Source organism: Microtus ochrogaster, chromosome 4 (assembly GCF_000317375.1).
Source record: "Microtus ochrogaster isolate Prairie Vole_2 chromosome 4, MicOch1.0, whole genome shotgun sequence".
Taxonomy (NCBI): domain Eukaryota; kingdom Metazoa; phylum Chordata; class Mammalia; order Rodentia; family Cricetidae; genus Microtus; species Microtus ochrogaster.
In genome coordinates, this window is record NC_022011.1 from 2,400,236 (window position 1) to 2,417,804 (window position 17,569).

A 17,569-nucleotide genomic window follows, 5' to 3' on the forward strand; every position below is an offset into this window, starting at 1 on the left:
TTTTTTTTCCTTTTCTCAATAAAAAAAAAGAATTAAAAAAAATCTTTTTCCCATAAGAAAGTCACGTGGGGGTTGGAGAGATGACTCAGCTGTTAAGAATGTTTGCGAAGACCAGAGGTCAGGCCCCAGAACTTTTATAACAAACCAAGAGTTCTGCAGACACCTAAACCCCAGCTCCGGGGGGGGGGGGGAGGGCTGAAATAAGGAGATCTTTGGGGGCTACCTGGCTTTTAGCCTAGCAAATAAGATCAGGCAAATACCCTACTTCAAAGGTCGAGGTAAATCGTGAGTGAGAGGAAGACATCAGACTCCACCCTCTGCCTCTACATATGTACAAATGCACACTCACCTGCACACGCATGCACATTTATACATACATTAATTCATACGTATATTTTAATTTGACTAAAGAAATGTGTACTCATTGCAAAAACAATCAGACGTTTTAGAAATGCATTACCAGTGCTGGAGAGATGGCTCAGTGGTTTAAGAGCACTGGCTGCTCTTCCAGAGGACCCAGGTTCAATTCCCAGCACCTGCATGGTGGCTCACAGCCATCAGTAACTGCAGTCCCAGGGAACCCAATGCCCACTTCTGACCTCCACAGGCACAAGGCACTCAGGCAATGCACACACATACATAAAGGTAATATACATAAAAATTTTAAAGTGTAGGTAAAACAATGTACCACTTACAAAATCAAAAGTCCCCTTTGGATTTATCACTTCTTCAACTTGGGAAATATTTATCAAGATCTTTTTCTTTGCATGTACTAACCGAAACTATCTTTTCCTTTTTGTATATATAGCAGTTTTTGATTGGAAAAGTTTCTAAAAAATATGTCAAATAAGCATATGAAATGATGTAAGCTAGTACAAAAAATGGAACAAGGCCACAATGTCTACCACAGCCAGATGATTGGCAGTGATTAATACTGGCGGCCTCGGCCACCCAAACTGTCAGCCAGGATTAGAAGAAGACGTAACTTTCCCACAGGGCTGGTGGAATGTTGTGGTTATTTTTCTCTTTTTGGGGGGTGGTCAGTTTGAGACAGGATTTTTCTGTGTAGCCCTGGCTGTCCAGGAACTTACTCTGTAGAACAGACTGGCCTCAAATGACAGATCCACCTGCCTCTGACTCCTGAGTGCTGGGATTAAAGGCATGTGCCACCACCGCCAGGCTGTTTTTTTGTTTGTTTGTTTTGTTTTGCCTCTTTTACTCTTTGGCTCACTCTTTTGCGGGGCCTACCACCGAGCTCCCAAATAATCACACACATGAGTCTTATTCTTTCTTATGAATGCCTGGCCTTAGCTAGGCTTATTTCTAGCCAGCTTTTCTTAAATTATCCCATCTTTCTTTTGCCTCTGGGCTTTTATATTTATCCTATATATCTTTCTTTACTCTTACTCTGTGGTTTGCTGTGGAGTCCTCCCTCTTCTCTCACTCCTTGATTCTCTCTTCCCTCATTCCTCCTTTTTTATTTTCTCTGCCTGGCAGCCCCGCCTATTCTTTCTCCTGCCTTGCTATTGGCCATTCAGCTATTTATTAGACCAATCAGGTGTTTTAGACAGGCAAAGCAACACAGCTTCACAGACTTAAACAAAAGCAATATAAAAGAATGCAACACATCTTTGCATCATTAAACAAATGTTCCCACAGCACAAACAAACATAACACATCTTAAAATAATATTCCACAAAAGTGGAGAGTAAAGTGGCACAGCCCCAAACTAGAGGAAATGCAAACATCCATCAAGAGGCAAAGAAGACAAGTTGTGGTAGATCCATACAGTGCTGCACAGCTCCACAACAAGGAGGAGTCATTGATACAGCAGGGATATTCTGCTAAGTCAAAGGAGCTGAGTGAGAAGAGGATTCCCTGCATCTTTCCATGTACATAAAACTCTAGAACTGATGAGCAGTGGCTGAGAGCAGATCACTGATGGATTGCCTGGCTAGAAGAGAGAAACACATGATCGTGCGTGGGCAGGTGTGACTTGAGAGTGGATATCTATTTCCACTACCTTGATTGTGGTTCCATAGGTGTAAAGATGGCCAAAAACTTACCATACGTTCTCTTCAAAAATATGCCATGTAGTGTGCATTGGACAGATGATTGACTGAGCAAGTAAGAGCACTTGCTGCTCTTGCAGAGAACCTTGGTTTGGTTCCTGGTACCATAGGGCAGCTTATTATCGTCTGTGAAAATTAGTTCCAGGAAATCCGACACCTTATGCCTTCCATGGGCACCAAGCACATATATGATATAAGCATTCAACTAAAATACTCATACACATACACTAAAATGAATACAAATACCTTTTTTTAAAATATTTATTTATTATGTATACAATATTCTGTGTGTATGCCTGCAGGCCAGAAGAGGGCACCAGACCCCATTACAGATGGTTGTGAGCCACCATGTGGTTGCTGGGAATTGAACTCAGGACCATTTGGAAGAGCAGGCAATGCTCTTAACCTCTGAGCCATCTCTCCAGCCCCCTACAAATACCTTTTAAGAGGCAGTGATGGAGCACAACTTTAATCCTAGCACTCGGGAGGCAGAGGTAGGTAGATCTCTGTGAGTTCGAGCCCAACCTGGTCTACAAAGCGAGTTCCAGTATAGCTAGAGCTATAACACAGAGAAACCCTGTCTCAAAAAAACAAAACAGAATCATCATCGTCATCATCATCATCTTTTTTAGAGCACCATGAAAGGCTGATAGTGTAGGCCTGTGGTAGACCACCCTGCCCAGACACCATTCAGTGACTCATTTGTCACTGCTCCTCCTGGTCACCCCTTTCCTTGATCAGCCCCTAATAATCAAATTACAAATTTGTCATAAAAACCATTCAAAGTTGTTGCAGTTAAGGCTAGTGAGATACCTCATGTGGCAAAGAACCTCCCGCACAAGCATAAGGACCTGAGTTCAATCCCCAGCAGCCACGTAAAAGGTTGAGCTTCATGGCCACTCCTGCCTGTGTGATGTGGGAGTGTCATATATCAATCTGTTGATTTTATTGGTTAAGTAATAAACAAACTGCTTGGGCTTATAGCTTAAAACATAGGTGGGAGGAGTAAACAGAACAGAATGCTGGGAGGAAGAGGAAGTGAGCTCAGACTGACAGCTCTGCTCTCTGGAGCAGAGACGCCATGCTGCCCACTCCCGGGCAGACACACGTGATGAAGCTCCGACCCAGGATGGACGTAGGCTAGAATCTTCCCGGTAAGACCGGTGCTACAGTTTATTAGAAATGGGTTGATCGGGATATCAGAATTAGCCAGTAAGGGCTAGAGCTAATGGGCCAAGCAGTGTTTAAATTAATACAATCTGTGTGTTGTTATTTCAGGGCATAAGCTAGCCAAGCGGCTGGGGTGCTGGGGACGCAGCCCCACCGCTCATATTACTACACTTGTGATCCTAGGGCTGGAATGACAGAGAAAGGAGGAAGCCAACTTAGCTGGGTTGTGGAGTTCCAGATTCAGGGAGCGACCCTGTCGAGCAGCAAAGCCTGAAGTTTACCTCTGGCCTCCATGTGTACAGAGGTGCACAGGTAAACAAAGGTACTTAGGTACCCAAAATATGTGTGGCAAAGGAGATTCCTAATCTAAAATTCACTAGGGAGATAAAAGGCATGAGAATTTGACATGATTCAAAAGATGTCAGTTTGGGACAAGCAATTGATATTTTTCAGACTTGACTGCACACTTCCTGTTTCTGCCGTATGTGCAGAGGAAATGGCCACCATGTTGGTTGTGTCATTCACTAGTTGTGGCAACATGGGATTTTTTTTTCTTTTTGAAAAATCTGGGCCAATAAAATGGAGATTGTCATGCTTACTGGAAGGTACGATGGATTGTTGTAAATATCATTTAAGGCAACAGATGGAAGGTACTTTTCATGGAAGAGGCTTTCAAAATGTGTTAGCTCTCCACCTGACACACAATGGGAACACAATTTTCTGTGAAAGAATTCAAAATACTATCACATACATTATATTTGTCATTGATCACACAGTGGCAGCATTATCAGCAGTGATACCAAGAGAAGGCAAATGATTTGAAAAGCTGAGATTGGTCAGGTCATGGGAAAGGCCGACCTTGCTGTCCCCTACAGGAAAATAATCAAGTGAATTAAAGAATTTCCTCCCTGCTTCTAGGGGTCCTTTGGTTTCATTTGCAACTGAACATGGTCTAGTGGCTAGACAAAACTAAGCCAGCTGATTCCGCAGCAGCTAGAGGAGGCTAGTCACAAAGTCATTAATCCTGAGAGCCTGGGCAAATGCCCTGACCTCCTCTGCCTCAGCTAAACCCACAGCAACAAAGTTCCCTACACTGCAGTCAGATTCCATGGCCCTGAGAGTGAAGTATCTCTAGAGGGACCCAGGCATATTAGAAGAAAGGAAGGAGAGAGCAGGGGGAGGGAAGGAGGGGAAAGGAAGGAAGAAGATGTACAACAATTTCTCTTGCAAAAAACAACTCTTACATCGAATGGGATAAGAGATATTTTATTCTAGAGCCAAATATGAGTGACCATGGCCTATAAACAGAGATTTAAGTTAGCATAAATTCCATGTCCCAACATGGTAACAGTTCCATGAAGTTGTATAGTAACAGAACAAAGAAAATTATAACTCAAGACACATTGGTGGAAATGTCAGGAAGTCAGGTGACAGAAAAAACATGGATGTCTCCGCTAGTGGCCTTGGATGCTATCTGATGGCGGCGTGCTTAGCCTTTTGGTTGGAGACAGCTAGGGTTCTGTTTGCACATTCCAAAGGATTTACCTAATGATCACAAGGCCTTAGGTCACACGCAGAAAAAGGCAATACGTGGCTACTAAGGAGGCTGAAGATGACCCAAGGTAACTCGGGTCCGGATTTGCAGCATTCCATTCGCTCTGAGCCTTGCAGAAGGTTCTGTGGTAGGTGTGGTTCTTTCCAGGGATTTTAGTTCACAGAAGGAGAGGAGGAAGAAAACGAAGAAAGGGAAGGGGAGGGGAGAATAAAGAAGTCTTTCCCACATGACCCTGAGCACAGATAGACACTGCTGCTTGACTTCGACATCCAAACATCAGAACCAGAAAGCTGGCAATTTCCCTACATCCCTTGCACTATTTAGCCTTAGTTTCCGCTATGCTGAGCAGAACTGTAAATTGTAATGTCTGTGGAGAGAGAAAAGTGAGTTTAAGATCTTCCTTACACACATGGAAGAACAGTCTTTACTCCTAACTCTTATCACGTGTGGGATGGAGAGCAGGCTCAGCTTTCCTGGGGATCTAACACCCAAGGATCTAATGCCACCTAAAGGCAATGGGGGCAAAGTGCAAAAAAAAAGGGGGGGGGGAGATAGGAAGAAAGGAAGGGAGGGAAGGAGAGAGGAAGGGAGGGAGGAAAGGAGGGAGGGAGGGAAAACTTTCCCATTTGGATACAGAAAGATGTTTTTGGTTTAACATATTCTTGTATTAATTCCATACATCTGTTGTGCTACTTAGGTGTTTTTGTCAACTTGACGTACACTCCAGTCACATGGGAAGAGAGGTCCTTACCTGGCAAACCTGTCTCCAGCAGTTTGACCTATAGGCACATCTGTAGGGCATTTTCTTGACTGACTGATGTGGAAGAGCCCAGCCCACTGTGGGCAATATCACCCCTGGAAGGTGTTGCTGGGAGCCCAAGAAAGCAGGCTGAGCAAGATATGAGGAGCAAGATATGAGAAGCAGCACCCCTCCATGCCTCTGCTTCAGCTCCTGCCTCCAGGTCCCTGACTTCTCTCAGTGATGAGCTGAGATCAGGATGTGTGAGCCAAATACACCCTTTCCTACCCAGGTTGGTTCTTGATCATAGTAATAGAACCTATTGACAATATTATTTCAAAAATCAATTCCATTGTCAACATAAAAAAAATTAAAACACAAGAAACTACTCAGGAGGGGTGTGTGTGTGTATGTGTGTGTGTACCCATACACCATGTAAGAGTATTGTTGGCATCTAGAAAATGATACCTGAAAGACTGGCATTGACACGCTGAAAGGTCTTGGAAGCTGCTCAGATCCAAGGTCGCTCTGACCTTTCCTGGTATCTTCTACCCTGCAGCGTGGGGAGTAGCTTTCTGAAAACTCCCTTATCTGCCTGATGAGATAGGCCCAAATAGGAACACAATCACCTTCAGGATTCTTACTGAAGCTTCATTAACCAGCAAAGATAAAGTTATCACGTGAAGAAATCCTGACAGCCGAGCACCTTGCTCAGAGCCCAGGAAACCACCGTCCCAGGCCTCTGTCTGCTTTCCTGGTCACATTCACGATACTTGAAACACAACATACTGTGTCCTCAAAACTGTCTCCGTCCTGCTTCCTCTCCTCACGACCCATATTACCTTCTTCTTGTTTATTTGGCTTTGTTTGTTTCTTTGAAATAGGGTCTCACTATGTAGCTCTGGCTGGCCCCTTGAACCCACAAAGATCCACCTGCTTCTGCCTCCCGGGTGCTGTGGTTAAAGATGTGTGCCATCATAGCCGGGCGATGGTGGCGCATGCCTTTAATCCCAGCACAAAGTAGGCTCAGTGGGTCAGTTTATTTACTACTTACTTATGGTTTTTTTATATTTATTTATTGAGCAGGGCTTCTCTGTGTAGCCCTGGTTGTCTGGAACTTGGTCTGTAGACCAGGCTGGCCTCAAACTCACAGACTCACCTGCCTGTCTCCCCTGGAATTAAAGACATGTGCCACCATGACAGGCCACTGGAGGAATCATTAACGTCAGGAGTGGGAAGAGGGTGGGGTGTCTGAGAAGAGCTGGGGAGGACTGGAGGTGAAGATGAGCAAATGTATTTATAAAATTCTCAAAAAATTAACAAAATATTATATATTTTTTAAAACCTTCGGTGATAGATAGCCAAATTATAGAAGCAACTCAAACGTTCACTGCCTGGTTGGATGAGGTGTGGCCCATGTGTATATACAATGAGCAGTACTCAGCCAGGGAAAGGATGGAAAGCGGGCTGGGCAGGGGCTCAGTGCGCTCTGGTGCAAACATGAAGTCCTAAATCTGAATCCCAATACCTATGTAAAAAGCTGGGCATGGCATTGTCCACTTGTAACCCCAGTGTTTGGTGTTCAGAGACTAGTGAACACCCCCAGGGCTTACTGGCAGAGGCAGGTAGGTCGCTGTGAATTCTAGGCCAGCCTGGGCTCACAGAGAAATCCTGTCTCAAAGAGTCCATGAATGTCATTGAGAAAGACTCCCAACATTTACCTCTACATCTGCTAGAGGAATCCTCCCAATATTAGCCACTATTTCCACATGTATACACGTGTTTTCACACACACAGAGATATGGAAAATTTTTATTTTGACACTGGGTTTCTCTGTGTAACCCTGGCCTGGCTGTCCTGGAACTCATTGGCCTCAAATTCATACTCACCTGTCTCTGTCTCCTGAGTGCTAGGATTAAAGACGTGCACCACCACAGCCCAGCTGGAAAAAAAAAATCTAAAAGAAGAAAATTCTAATGTGTGTCACAGTATAAATAAAACTGGAAGACATTAAGCGGTAAAAGAAGCCAAATAGACTGTGGTTGTACTTAGATACACAGAAAACATAAATTTATAGAAAAGAGAGTGAACGGCGCCTGAGCGGGAAGACCGTCAGTCTGTAATGTTTTCAGTTGCTCGGGAAACGGATGGTGGTGACGCTCACACCACGTCGTGAATGTACTCCAATGCCGCAGAACAGCACACCTTAGAGGCTAAAACAGCACATTTTCTGCCATGCATATCTTTAGCACAATAAAAAACAAACAAAATAAGCAACAAGCCCCCTCTCCACTGGCGGGAAAAAGTTGGGTCGCCAGACTGAGAGACAGGCATTTCCGGAAAGTGACGTGGCAACGCGTGGCTCAAGGATTTCAAAGTTTATGTACTTTCTGCTTGTGTATGTGTGTGGTGTGCCTGCGACTTGTATGTTTGGCAGGTGTATGTGTGCATGCATGCGTAGGCTTGAAGCTGCCAGATGACATCTTCCTTCATCTCTCTCCACTATCTTCAGGAGCAGAGTGTTGGTGCACTGTGTGTGTCCACAGCCTTGTCTCGGATCAGCGTGACTACTTGTCTGATGGGTTTCCTCGGGGCAAGACACCCGTGGAAACGGATTCTCACTTGGCAAGGACCAGTAGTCCACTGGACAGGGTAGGAATCTGTTAAATTCGTGTAGCTTGCGGGCTTTTTTCTCTCTCATCATATTGGTGATTCTTTGGGCGGTTTTTAGTTTTATTTTGTCAGCACATGTACATCAAACTGCAATTTTCTCTGAAAATTCTGGGGGTTTGTTTTGGTTTTTTAAATATTTTCCCCTAAGATTCAAAGGGAGCTAATGCTTCTCAAATCTCTTACCTGAAATTACTCACTACAAGGCCTGCGTCTGGGAACTTTTCTGGTTCAACAGAGACATTAGGCACGTCTGAGAACACAACGCTTGGAACAGTAACCCTGCCTCACAGTCTGGAAAGGGAGTAAGGCATGCAGACACAGATAGGGAAAAGCCTCAGGAACACACTTAGTGCCAACTGTGGAGAGGAAGTCCCCCGGGGCACAAAGCATACAGAATCAATAACAGGATACAGTATGATCCAGTGGAAAAAAAAACACAATGTTATATACGGGATGGAAAAAGAGTGCCTGCCTTTTGTAGAGAGATTGAGACGTGGGGCCCTCTTGTAAAAAAGAAAACTGTATAAAAAACGTATCTCACAGACATAAAAAATAGTTTGGGTTTAAATATTGTTGTCCTTAAAGCATTGTACTAATGTCTATTACTTTTTAACTTTGTAACCACAAGTAGCTGCCTGCCGACAGTGCTGCCAGAGCAGGGTGTGTCTGACTCAATATTTAGTTAAACCTGCAAAAACACTGAACTCTTTGTCTAGAATAAGGTTATATAGGGGATGCGAAAGTGTATTTGGGGAAACAAAGGGAAGCAACGGAGGCTTTTATAATGATTACGATGTATTTCTTTAATAGTATGTATTTCTTAAAAGTAAAAAAAAAGAGACAATAATAAAACTATTCATGTCAGCCTCTGGAAAAAAAACTCAAGATATAAATGCAGATGGCTCGAGCTATTCAGGGCCACTAGGGTGCAATCCACCAGAATTTTTCCTTGCGGCTGACATCCCTTCCCCATCTCAGGACCTGAACCCCAGCTGAGGCTGGGCCACAACAGAGTCTCCTCTGAACCTGAGACTTGCTGATTCCAGTCCTATTAACCGCCTTGCCCTGGCGACCCCAAGTGCTGAAATTTCAGACAGCCCCAAGCCCATCCAGCATTCTCCATGGAGCTGGTGATTCAAATTTCAGGGCTCACTCCTGTGCACTAAGTTCTTGGTCTGCTTAGCCACCTCTGCCCCAGATGTTTTCATCTTTTGACTAATTAATCGTCTATCTAGGTCTCTATCCAAAATATGTATAACAGAACAACATCCAGAGAATTACACACAAGAATATCACCAAGGGAAACTGTCCACAAATCTATAACAGGGAGCTATAAAATTGTACAGAGTCATCTAGATTGGTACACAGTAATTGTCGCATACATTTTTCTGAAGAGTAAGAGTGTGCACCATTAGGTGATACAAGGGAGATCTCTATTTTATAAACATTTTGCAAATCTCCCTAACTATTAAGTGACAAAATGTGCATCTATATTTTCAACTATTTCTGAATGATGGGAGTTGAGATCATCTGAATACATTTCATAAGACTTTCTTATTGAAGCAAAGCCTCATAGCCACGTTAGACTAATGACCAAAACTACATTTTTATCTTAACTTACTAAAAATTTTGTTGAGAATGTTAAAAATTTTAAGGTGTAAGCCAGGCTGGCAGCGGCAGCAGGGAGATACATGCAGTCTACTGGCAGCCTGAGGAACCACTCTGACAGTACTGTGTCCTTGTTGTTCTGCAGAAAAGAATTTCAGGGCAGTTCTGGGTGACAAGAGTTGTCAGATGGATTAAACACAGGTAAAAGGGCTGGAGATACAACTCAGTCGGCAGAGCACTTGCCTGGCATGCATCGGGAGCTGCAGTTAAATTGGAAGAGCACTTGACTGGCATGCACAGGATGATGCAGTTAAGTCGGCAGAGCACTTGCCTGGCATGCATCGGGAGCTGCAGTTAAGTCGGCAGAGCACGTGCCTGGCACCCAAGGTGTTGGTTTCAATTGTAAGCGTTGCTGGAAGAGGATGGGGTGGCACACCTGTAAGCCCAAGCACTGGGAAGGTGAAGGCAGGAGCACCAGAAATCAAGGTCACCCAGTAAGACAGAGAACAGCCTAGGACACAGAAGACCTCATCTCAAACAAACAAACGTGAACAAAAGGACCAGGAGATATAGTAGCAGGCCAGTAAAGTGATCAGCAGGTAACCATGTCTACTGCCAAGGCTGGCAACTTCAGTGCCTTTCCCAGAACCCACGAGGTGGAATGAGAGGAATGATTCCTGCGAGAAAACACGCGCATGCGCACACAAGTGAAGGTGCTAAGAATGAAAGTTTTAAAGAGACAGTGTATGCTTTAATCCGAGGCAAGTGCCCAGAAAGACAGAGCAGGAGGAAGAGAGCAATAGCACATTCTCAGGGCATGGGCCAGGCTGCTCAAGACATTTGCACCTTAAGTGTTTGATTGGTTGGTTTTGGTTTTTTGAAACAGGGTTTCTCTGTGTAGCCCTGGCTGTCCTGAAACTCCTCTGTAGACCAGGCTGGCCTCGATCTCAGAGACACACCTGCCTCTGTCTGACGGGGGCTGGGATTAAAGGCGTGGACCACCAAGTGTTTTATCGGTAGCTACACACTAGATTCTGGGGCTTGTGAAGTTCCCCTGCTCAGAAGCTGCTATCTACAGCTGAATTCAAAGTAAGGTACAACTTTAAAACCAAGTGCAGAACCATGGTTTACTTATTTCTCTTCTCTTAAAGAATTTCCTTTTCGAATGAAATTGTAAGGTGGTATTGTGAGGTGCACTGCTCGGGATTAGAGCTGGGAGAAGAATCCTGTGACAGTTAGATTCAAAGGTCACAGACAGCCTGGCTTCGTAAGCAGAATCCGTCCATTACTGTAAACACGTGTGTGAGACATCTCTTGGAGAAGGGAAGGTTGTTTCTCCAGATCTTAGTTTTGTTAAAATGATTGACTCTGTGTAGCCACTGGGAAGCACAAACTATTACAGATTCTAGAGTGAGGGGATTTGTTCCCTTCTTCTTTAGATTTTCCCTGCCCTTCTATCCCGTCTCAAGGTTTGGGGAGGCCTGTAATCCTGGAACAGGGCCAGCGGAGGCTGCAGGATTGCAAATGAGTACGGTCTCTGAGACGCTATGTCAGGAAACAGGGAGAACAGTGCTGGAGAAGTGAATGAGCATTAAGGGATGTCCTGAAGTTTCCACATGTTGATGAGTCCTGGTTTGGCTTCCAGTGTAGGAACACAAGGTCTTTGGATGTCTATAGTGGGGACACTCAGGAGGCAGAAGTAGAAGGGTCTCTGTGAGCAGCAGACCAGCCTGGTCTACACAGAAAAACTGTCTCAAAATAAAAATAAGAACAAAACCCCCCAAAAAACTTAAAATGATAAAAGAGCTGGGTGTGGTAGTTCACACCTTTAATCCCAGCACTCAAGAGGCAGAGATTTCAGTGAGATTAAGGCCAGCCTGGTCTACATTGTGAGTTCTAGGACAGCCAGGGCTGTTACACCAAGAAACCCTGACTCAAAACCACCCAACCCCCCAAAAAATCCACACCTTCACAATCCTCCCTATTTGTGAGAGTAGAAATGTAGTGTGCTCTTCATAGAGGAAGTAAAATTTACAACTGTCTGTCCAGATACCCTCAATCATATTGGCCCCTAATGGCATGGCGTAGCTTTTAGATAGGTGTACTGCTTTTCCTGTTGCTGTTGGCAACAGGAGACAGAGCCCCTGTGTGTAGCCTGAGGAGTTCTATTCTGATCGAGCTAGATTTACACTGCAGACAAGAGTTTCAAGACGGGTCAGTAGGAAGCAGAATTGGGGTGCATTAAAGTGTTACTGTGCACTGGTTTCTCAGGAAGGGGAAGTAATATCTTAACAATTGCTGTACATGATTTTCTCAGAAAGGGGAACTAATATCTTAACAATTGCTGTATATGATTTTCTCAGGAAGGGGAAGTAAGTATCTTAACAATGGCTGCACATATGATTTTTGTGGTTTTTTTGAAGTTACATTGCTCAATGGATGTAATTTGCAGCCATGTCCAAATATTATTCAAAGTTTTAAAAGTATGTATGAGCCAGGTGTTGAAGCACATACCTTTACTCCCAGACAGAGGCAAGCAGATCTCTGGGAGTTCGAAGCCAGTTTAGTCAACAAAGCAAGTTCCAGGACAGTCAGGGCTAAACAGAGAAACTCTGTCTCTTTTTCTCCAGGAAAAAGAAAAATATGTGTGTGTATATATATATAAATTGGACTTGGAAGTGGCACACACCTGTAATTCCAGCTCTGGGAAGGCTAAATCTAGGCTATATAGCAAGACCTGTTTCAAAAAACTAAACAAAGGGGTTGAAGAGATGGCTCAGCAGTTAAGAGCACTTACTGCTCTTGCAGAGGACCTGGTTCAATTCTCAGAACCAACATGGTGGCTTGCAACCATCTCTAACTCCAGTTCTGGGGTCTCACGCCCTCATGTGGCCTCTGTGGGTACAGCATGCACATGGTACACAGGCATAGATGCTGGCGAGACACTTATACACACAAAATGAAAATAAATAAGCCTTTAAAAAGCAAAATAAAGGAAAAATTGAAGAAAACCTAAGTAAAAAATATAAACTAGTTTACCTATTCTTAAAACATTCTCTTTTGTAAATGAAATTGAGTGGTAGTTTAGGAAGGTCACTGCCCAGGTTTACATCGAGAGAGGCATGCCAATGAGGTTAAACTCAAAGGTCAAGCATCTTTTGCCTTGGTGCTGTTTTAATGCTCTTGTTGGAGATACCTCTTAGAAAAAGATAAGTATTGTATCCATGTAAGCAATACACCCTATTCTTTCTTTCTTCCCCCAGCTTGTATCAAAATTCCTGACTCTCAGTCAGCAAGAAACACAAGCCATCCCCTGCGGTCAAGGACTTTCCTTACCCTTTAATTTACCCCTGTCTGCTCTGCATTACTCTGGCCTGAGATGAATCCCAGGAGACTTGTAAAATCATGGTTGTGTACCGTTCACTCATGATGGTCACCTAAGGAGGTCAGGTGATGGCTTTACTTGGAAGGCATGCATCCCCAAACTCCCCTCATGCCGTCACCTCAAGACAGCTGGAGGAGACATTTTTGGCAACCTCAGAATCCTCACGTGGGATTGATAAGGCAGAGTGTGTGGAACAAAAGCTAACATTTAACTCGGCTTTTTCTTCTCCATCCAGGTGTCTCATGGCAAAAACCAATCCCTATAGTCACAGGGATGGAGTCTATAACTGAACTCAGAGACGGAGGACATTCCTAAATAAAGCCATTGTTGAGGGCCCAACCTCCAGCTGAAAAAGCAATGCTAGGCCAACTAACATAGGCTACACCTGGGGATAAGGGGGCAGGAACTTGAGTTACCTGAAAGCAGAGAGACACTGCTGAGGCCTTTCTACCATAGAGCAAATTAATTTCACATTTCAGCTGTGCAGAGCCCTTGGTACTGACAGAGAGTCTCCATCTGTGGGCTTTAAGAAGGTCTACTTAATAGCACAGTATTCCACACAAAATATTGCATTTGAAACAATTTTCTAGAAAAAAAGGAGCAATTTCTCACATTAGTGGAACTTACTAATCTCACTACATAAATCATCAGTCAAAAACAACTGGCCTAACAGAATGGAGGAATGGCTTCCTGAAAATGCAGTATGGCAGCAGCATCTGTGATGGAGCATGTGGCTGTCTGAAACAGCCTCACTGTGTGGAGCTCTCTTTCTGCCATTAACATAAAACATGGGGCAGCCCTAGTGACAGAAACCAACACAGCCACTCTCATAATCAGCAACCATCTCTCCAAGATTCTTCTTTTAGGACTGGAGAGATGGCTCAGCGGTTAAGACCATTGACTGTTCTTCCAGAGAACCTGGGTTCAATTCCCAGCATCCACATGGTAGCTCACAATTGTCTATAACTCCAGTTCCAGGGAATCCGACACCCTCATGGGGTGGGAAGTCCTTCTATATATGTTTACTTTTATTGGTTAATGAATAAGGAAGCTGCTTTGGCCTGCAGCAGGGAAGAATAGAGCTAGGCGGGGAAAACTAAACTGAATGCTGGGAGAAAGAAGGTGGAGTCAGGGAATCCATGTAGTTGCCGAAGGAGACAGATGTTTGGGAACTTTACTGGTAAACCACAAGCCTTGTGGTAAAATATAAGATAATAGAAATGGGTTAACTTAAGATGTAAGAGTTATTTAATAAGAATCTTAAGCTAATAGGCCAAGCAATGTTGCAATTAATATAGTTTCTGTGTGATTATTTCGGGTCTGAGCAGCTGGGGATGAACAAGCAGTCTTGACTAGAGAATTGGTGCCAACATGGGCAACTACATCCATGTAAAACCTGAGAGAGCTTAAAAAGGAATTCTAGACACACACAAAAAACAGAGTTTAGCTCAGCTTCTTGTTAACCATGTTTTTCCCCCCTGAATGGGATCTGTTTGCTGGGAGCAAGCAGAGGTGCCACAGTTTCTTTGAGAGAAGGCTTACTGGCTCAGCATAAGAAACAGCAGGTTCCTGGTTCATGCTGGCAGCATGAATTCTGGCTTTTTCAGGGAGCCCCAACACATGAATGGGGTTTGTGGGCAGCATGCCACAAGTTACTTGGTGGTAGCATGGACAACTGCTTTTCAGAGTTGAGGTGCTGAGCACAGTTCCCACCCAGTGGCCCCAGAGCTGGCGGTAAGGTACCTCCGCCATACTGAAAGTCTGAGAGAAGCAGAGCCAGCATCAAGGCCTGTTGCAACCACACTGCTTACCATTTTAAAAGTGCTTCTGTTCAGAAAATTATTACAGACATGCAATAAAGACAAATTCAGATGGAAAAGTCCTCTAGATGGGTCACAGTGTGTTTTTAAAAAATGTACATAGGCTTGGGAGATAGAATAAAAAGAGTATAGAGAGTTATAAAAAGAAGGAAATCATTTTTAAAAAAATAAAGTCTTTAAAGAGACAGAGTACAGACAGTCATAGAGTAAAGGAGTAAAGAAAAATAAGCAACAGCTGGGCGATGGTGGCGCATGCCTTTAATCCCAGCACTCGAGAGGCAGAGGCAGGCGGATCTCTGTGAGTTCAAGACCAGCCTGGTCTACAGAGCTAGTTCCAGGACAAGCTCCAAAGCCACAGAGAAACCCTGTCTTGAAAAACCAAAAAAAAAAAAAAAAAAAAGGCAACATAAAGATGGAATATACACAAAGAGTCTGGATTATGCATATTATTGTGTTTTCTTTGAATTTTTGACAGTGAAAGAGATAAATACAAAGACATTTCATTCTACATGCTGTTAAGCTAAACCAACGATTATAGTTTAAAGATATCTTGACTTGAAAATTTGGGTCTAAGGATATGTTGCTTTGGAAAAATGGTTTTGCTTTTGTTTCCATAGAAAATGAAAACCCGTGGATTCCTTCCAGACTAATGTGATTTTATGGACCAGACCCCCCCCCCAAAAGTCTTCATGAATGCCCAAATATTTTGCTCAAACAAAAAGCAGTAAGCAATTTGGAGAGAACTATGCCCAAATTCCCAAATATTGTTTATAAATGTTTGTTTACATTTAAAGGGGGATATGCTATAGAGATGAATACTTTGCATCGGTATGGATCTTGGTTTATTGATTCAAATTAAAGGTCAATTTTGTTATATGTCTATATCTGCTCTTGATTAAGGGGGATCTGACACTCTATTCTGTCTTCCATGGGCATTGCATCCATGTGCACAAATTCATATACACACATACATATACTTAGTTCTTGAAGAATGTTGAACCCAGAGGCTCAGGCTAGTCACATTAAACTGGAACCAGAGAAAGTGTTTGTGAAACTCATTTAAAAATGTCATGTATAATTAAGAAATACAGGTTAATAGATAGTCGTATATAATAGTCAAGCTTGTCATGTTAGTTAGGTTTTCTAGATGTGCAGAGATATATTTCAGATGGATAGTTATTCTTCAAACCTTTCAAAAACTAACAGAATATGGCATTTAAAATGGTTTAAGAACTTAGGACTTTTCATGACAATGAGACACATCTGCTCTGACAGCATCAATCTACTTCAAGAGGATAATGGGCATCAAAGGGCTCTTTATGGAGTTTGCTAGCCATTTGGGTGAGAAACTGCCCTTGCCTAGACTGCTTGATGGTATGCTGTATGAACTGGACATGCAGGATCCACAGGAAAATGACTGCTGAACTTGCCTAAAAATGAGACAGCCTTTTGGTGTTCCTGCTTCATGAATGAGTCTGCCAAACATTCTACTGGACACAGAAGAAAGTGACTGACAAACTGCCAATATATGTGAAACTGTCTTTGAAATTTCCTGTTTCATGGAAAAGTCTGACAGATACTATGGACCTGTAGACTGAAGATGGGTGTCCCAATGTTACAGAAGAACTTTGGGTGACTGTCCAGGCAGCAAGATATCTCTGTCATTTCTAGAGTTTTGGAAGTTGTTTACAATGCTCTCCTGTTAACTTAGGTAATATTATATCCTTCTGGAGTCTTTGACGGAGTTGAAGAATAGATAGTTATAGTTTTCCTTAGTTATGATAAAAGATAAAGTAGATATAAATATTGTAACTGTAATTCTTGCCTGATGCCTGTTTTGTTATATGTAATTTTACTATGTTAAACTTAAAAGCTTGGTTTTCATTTAGACATAAAAGGGAAAATGGTGTGGAAAGTCCTGCTATATATGTGTTGCTTTTATTGGTTAATGAATAAAAAAGCTGCTTTGACCTGTGGCAGGGCAGGATAGAGCTATGCAGTGTGTATGCGAGGGGGGACTAAACTGAATGCTGGGAGAAAGAAGGCAGAGTCAGGGAAGTCATATAGCTGCTGAAGGAAACAGACACCCAGGAACTTTACCAGTAAACCATGAGCCTCGTGGTAAATATAAAATAATAGAAATGTGTTAACTTAAGATGTAAGAGTTAGTTAATAAGAATTTTAAGCTAATAGGCCAAGCAATGTGGCAATTAGTATAGTTTCAGTGTAATTATTTCAGGCCTTGGTGGCCAGGAATAAATGAGCAGTCTCCGTCTATACCTTCACACAGACATTTATGCAAGCAAAACACAATCAATGCTTGTAAAATATAAATAAATTAAATGTGTGTTTACTGCTCTTGCAGAGAACCCGAGTTCAGTTCCCATAATGTAGGTCAGCTCATAGATGACTATATTTCAACCTTGGGCTCCAGGGAATCTGACATCCTATTCTGTCTTCCATGGGCATTGCAACCACATGCACAAATTCACATACATATACTTAGTTCTTGAGGAATGTTGAACCCAGAAGCTCAGGCTAGTCCCA

General features: G+C 43.1%; 1 pseudogene; it reads right to left on the bottom strand.

Moving 5' to 3' along the window:
* The window catches only part of LOC101989047, a 71,507-nt pseudogene extending 56,553 nt beyond the window's left edge, over window positions 1-14,954 (bottom strand).
* Between the last annotated feature and the right edge of the window lie 2,615 nt (window positions 14,955-17,569).